Consider the following 6,000-nt stretch of genomic DNA (forward strand, 5'->3'; position numbering starts at 1 on the left):
ATGATATAAAGTAAATGTATTTGTGAAAAAAAGTAAGATATTTAATGAAATGTTTACTTTGTAATTAGACGTCCCAAAATAGAAATACGTATACTTTGTAGCTGGACGAATGGAGTATATTTTAATAATTTTATTTCTGTTACATATAATAAGTATCTTAACCTCACATGTATTTATATTAATTATCATTAAATTAAATCAAAATATAAAGATAAAATAATTTAGATATCTAAAAAAATATTCATCGATTAATATTAAAATCTAGTCTCTTTGTTTCAATTCAAATGAATTTTTTTCGATTTTTTTAGTAAATTAAAAAATAATATTAGTATTTTATAAATCGGCGAAAATGTATATAAGAGATTTTTAAATATTTTTGTTTTTTTAACTTTATATATAAATTAATTGTATATTTTTAATTTAAATAAAAATTAAAAATATTTTAGTATTAATATATAATTATTTTTATTAAAATAAAAAAATAATACTTTTGAGCGACATAAACAAAAATAATAAGAAATTAAATATTTTGAGTTGAAAAGAGTAACATTTATTTAAGTTTACATTAAAATTAAATAAATACTACCTATAATCTTAATACTCCATTCGCCCGCCTAAAATATTTATATTTTTCATTTACGATCATCTCACATAATTTATTTTTTTTTAAAAAAAATAATTATACATTTTAATTAAATTTTATATTTTATAATTATAATTTTTTATTATTAATTTATAATTATTTTTATTAAATAAACAAAAAGATTAAAAGAGATGGGTAAAGTACGTGCAGGGAGGAAGGCAGGGGCAGATTCCCATAACCCCACGTTTATCTTTCCAGAGTAATTCTTTCCTTACAAAATGTGGGCCCATCTCTACTGTCCTATCCTAAGCTAAGCATAGGTCTGGACATGTGATCGTGGGTCCCCCTAACATTTGTCATTGTCACCATTCTCAATTTTGTAAGACTTCCACCATTGCATGCCTTTACAACTTTTAAAATTTAATTTTAATTATTATATTATATATATATATATATAAACATAAACTATTCCCTCCGTTCCAGATACCATTTCTATTACACCGTAGATACGGTATTTTAGTAGAGGTATAATTAGTAGATAATTAAAAATGTATTAGTGAAAATAATTATCTTATAATATAAATAATTATAAATTAAGATTAAGATAACTAATTAGTTTAATTAAAATTAAAAATAAATAAAATTTAAAAATTTAAAATGAGATTAAAGTGTGTAATCATTTTCCAAAAAAAGGAAAGTGACATGGTATATAGGACGGACAGAAACAGCAACGTGAACATAGTATCTATGACGAAGAGAGTACTTTTTTTTATTAATTATTATATTCAAAATTAAAATTAAAATTAAAATACTTTTATTTTTGTTCTATTGTTAATGTCAATTGAGAGAACTAGTTACAATACTAATTAGGACAAATCAAAATATAAAAGCAAGGCAGGCTTTATATATTTTCAAATAACATAACAGCATCGTTCACCCAATAAATGACTTTTTATATGTGATTTAGAAAATTATATCAAAAATATAAAATATATTGCTTTAAATTGAATATTTGATTTTTTTTAATAAGTATTTAAATTTTTTTTTTCCATAAAATATTTTGTATTTCTCATTATTATTTTTTAAGAATTGCAATTCAAAATTGATGCTGGAAGAACAGAGCGAAATTGTTTGTATTATTTGAAAATATATATTGTTAATTCAAATTTATTAAGTATGTTGTATTAATATATATATTATATTCAAATTAGTGATAATATGTGTTATCTCGATTATTGTTATATGTTATTTAGAACTGGTAATGGGTCGATTCGTGTCGGATTGAATAATATAAACGGGTTAAATTACTTAATCCTAACCCGATCTATTTATTATCGTATCGGGTTCGTGTTGACCCGTTTATTATCGTGTCGGGTTCGGGTTGACTGTGTTGACTTGTATACATAATTAAGTCGAATTTCTTAATTCAAATTAAATAATTTTTTGTTGTGTTGTCGTGTTGTGTTAGTTTTTATTTGTTTAAGCGTAAATTAGGTTGAATTATTTAAAATTAAACTTAGTTTAAATTAATTTATGAGAAAATTATTAAATTATTATTATTTTATATATATAATAAATATATTAATCAATATTAATATATTATAATCGGGTTGTCGTGTCGGATTCGTGTCAACCCGTATACATAATCGAGTTGAAATATTTGACCAAATCTAATTATTTCGTATTTGATTGTCATATTAGATCAGTTTTTGTCCGCTCTAATGTTATCGCATGATGGATTCCATTTATATTATATTAATATAAATATTATGAAATTTATTTATTTTTCATTGTTGCTTGTATATATCTAAGGTGTTATTAACAATTTACCGAATAATTTTTTTTCAGCATACAAACAACTTGTGTTTAATCAGACAATATGTAGCCTACGTCAAATATAAAAATGAAAAATAAGCTATAAAAAATAAGAAAAATAATTAAAAGAGGTAGGAGCAGGAGGTTGATTGTTTTTATGAATGACTGTAGATACGTAAATTTAAGTAAAATATAATTAGTAAATAATTAAAAAATGTACTAGTAAAAATAATTATAGATTAAGATTAAGATAAGTAAATAGTTTAATTAAAGTTAAGAAAATTATAAAATTTAAAATTTTAAAATGTGATTAAAGTGTATAATTATATTTCCAAAAAATAAAAAGAACAAGTTATCTGGGACGGAGAAAATAGGAACAAATTATATGGAATAGAGACAGTAATAAATAGAATGGGTTTGATTGAATTAATAATAAATGCCATCACTTTTTGCTACAGTAATTTCTGCTCACTTTTAATTGTTTCCAACTGTGCCTTTGACAAAATTAATGGACTCCCCCTTTTAACACGACAACGACTACTCTCATGTTACCATCACATTATATATATAATTTTACCATTTTTAATAACACCTATTTATTTTATTTATTTATTTATTTATTTTAATGGTATTATGGTGCCTTTGGACTTTGGATGCCTTGCTTAGGAATTTATTTATTCATACTAGCGCCTTAAAATCAGGAATTTATTTTATTTTTATTAATTTAGATTTTTATTATTTTATTTTGAATCATAATTGTTTTTAAATGATAACTAAAATTGGATTTTATAAGTTTTGAATACAATTCCATTATCACATGAAATGTTATCTCCGCAATTTACTATTTATTTGAAATTATAAATCCAGTCGAACTTAATAACTTGCATGTTAGGCTCGAGAAGACAAATTATACAATGTACAATGTGGGGCAGGCAATCCTAGAATATATAGTTTCATTATCTACAACTATAATTTAGTTTATGACATTAATAACAAAGGTATCTATCTAACACATGTGGGAATATGATCTTGCTTATATTTGTGTTTTGAAATGAAGCATCATATTGTGTTTTGCCATTGTTAAAGAGTTTTATTCTTTACTAAAATATAATATCAAGAGATAAGTTCAAATATATAAAATTAAAATCAAATAACATTCAAGATTTTGTTGCATATACAATTATCATCATAGTAAAGTTGAAACAATAAATAATCCTACGGACACGTTGAAAGAATTTGTTTGTGATTGCAAATTTTATTTTGGACCGACTTAACATATTCAAGACAAAAATAAAATAAAATAAAATAAAAGTTTAATAGAAAACCTCAAAAATATGAAAATCAAACCAAAAGCTATAGAAATCGACGTATCTAAACACACCCTGAATTAACAAGGTTTTTTATGTTTAGGCGCCCAAATTTTAATCCAAATCAAACACATCAAACACAAGCACCACAACTAAGTACATACATGATTAAACACACCACACACGGTTCATTTCCCCAAACAACAATCAATAGTGTGTTTAGATACATCGGCTTTTGTGGCTCTTGGTGTGATTTTAATCGATTCGAGGTTTTCTTTAAACTATTTTTTGTTTTTATGCAATAAAATTTGTTAGATCTGTCCAAAAAAAAACTTATAGTGATTCACATTAGGTCTAGATGTATTATAGTGAGTAAGTTTTGGCAAAATTGACTTCGTTAAGTGTTCAAAGAAATGTTGGTAATTTGCATCAGGGCTCGGATATGTCTCATATTATGAACCTAGATGTGTTGACTCAAGTATGCTTTTTTATATATATGTAAAGAACTATTAATGATGTTAAAAAATATTTCAAAGTATGGTTATCTAACAACTTTGTATGCATCTTTTATAATGGATGTCGATTCGTACTTATAAGTGGACATAAATTAAATATTGACACATTGATATCGACAACAACAATAGATTTTGTAGGTAGCACGGCAAAGAGACTTAAGATTGAAATTAGGGTTTTAGCACACTATTCTTTTATATAGATTGTGTAAGGTCCCAAAAATATGTGTATACAAGAAAGAAAAATTACCATCTTCATTGCGACAACATCAACTCCATAAATTTCTACAAAATCACCTACATCAATCATCCCGTAAACTATTTATCCTATGATTCTCTCTGCTATAGTTACCAACGTAATTATCTTCGTAGATTATATCACAACACGATTTAATTTTTTGAGATATACCGAAACTTAATTGACCATCTCTCTTCCATAGATAAAAATGTAATCATCTCCGTAAAGTATGTCATAAACCAATTTAGCTCATCAATCAATTTAACTCCTTCAAATGTGTTTAAACCTAATTATCCCTTAAAGTGACTCTCTCCCTCTCCCATAAATGATTATGTAATTATCACTGATGTTGTAAATTAAGTTAGCTCATTGAGATATGTCTAAACTTAATTATTTCTTAAATAAGTAAATCTTCTTCGCCTATAAAAAGGGCCACTTGGCACCATTTTAGAAAAGACATGAAGATAGGAAATAACTCATAAAAGAAGAAAGAAGGAAAGTAATCAAGAAAATTCTTAAGTGAGTAAACTATTTAAAATTTTGATAATATTTGTCACTTTTTCTTAATCACTTTGTTTTTAGTATTAATATTCGTGCAAGGCATAATTGTATGTGTGTATATAAATATATATTCACTTCGTCTTAATATAATAGTCTTGTTTATCATTTTTGTCCATTCCAAAATCATTATTATTAAACAAATGTCACTAGTTTTTATAATAATATACTCATAAGGGCAAAAATAATTTAACTCATGTTTTTACCAACTATCAATATTATATCATTATTCCCTAAATCTCATACCAAACATAAATATGACTATAGTTTTGAGATGGAAAATGTATGGTTTTTTTTTTGTATACGTACTTTGATAAGAAGAATTATATTTTATATTTAATTCTCTCACAAAATATCCTATCATACATAATTTTAATATCAAATCCAAACAAAAATTTTTCAAACTAAATCAAAAGAAACAACCAATGTGTTTTCAAGCCTAAACTTTTAAGAGACTTTCAAATATAAAAATTTATAAGCACTTTTTAAAATTCTTGGCATTGATGTGCATATAATGTATACATATTTTGATTCTTTTATGTCTATGAAGATATATATGTACATCAATATATTTTTATCTAACATTATACATATGTCACTTAAAGGTCAATGACTATATGTATAAATTTCTTTGGAATTAATGAGAAATAGAAACAATTTTATGTAATTAGAAATGTCTCATATTTTCGGACTTATCATCTCTAGACGTAGATCACTCTAATCAAACTAAATCAACATATTTTTATTTTTTTGTGTTTTCTATTGATCATTCTTAATTTTGAATTTCCTTAACAATATGTTGCCAAAATGATTTAAAATCCATTAAATTTGGTTAGTTTCCACTATTAATAGGTACGACACATTTGATAAGTAAGATTCTTTTTATGTTGGAAAGAATAAAATGGAATGTGCTAGGATGAGAGTTTGTTTGTGTTTCAACTTGTTTTTAACAAGATACAATTTATAGTAAAACATTGATGTCACTAA

This window comes from Andrographis paniculata, unplaced genomic scaffold (genome assembly GCF_009805555.1).
Source record: "Andrographis paniculata isolate CXL003 unplaced genomic scaffold, ASM980555v1 Contig34END, whole genome shotgun sequence".
Lineage (NCBI taxonomy): Eukaryota > Viridiplantae > Streptophyta > Magnoliopsida > Lamiales > Acanthaceae > Andrographis > Andrographis paniculata.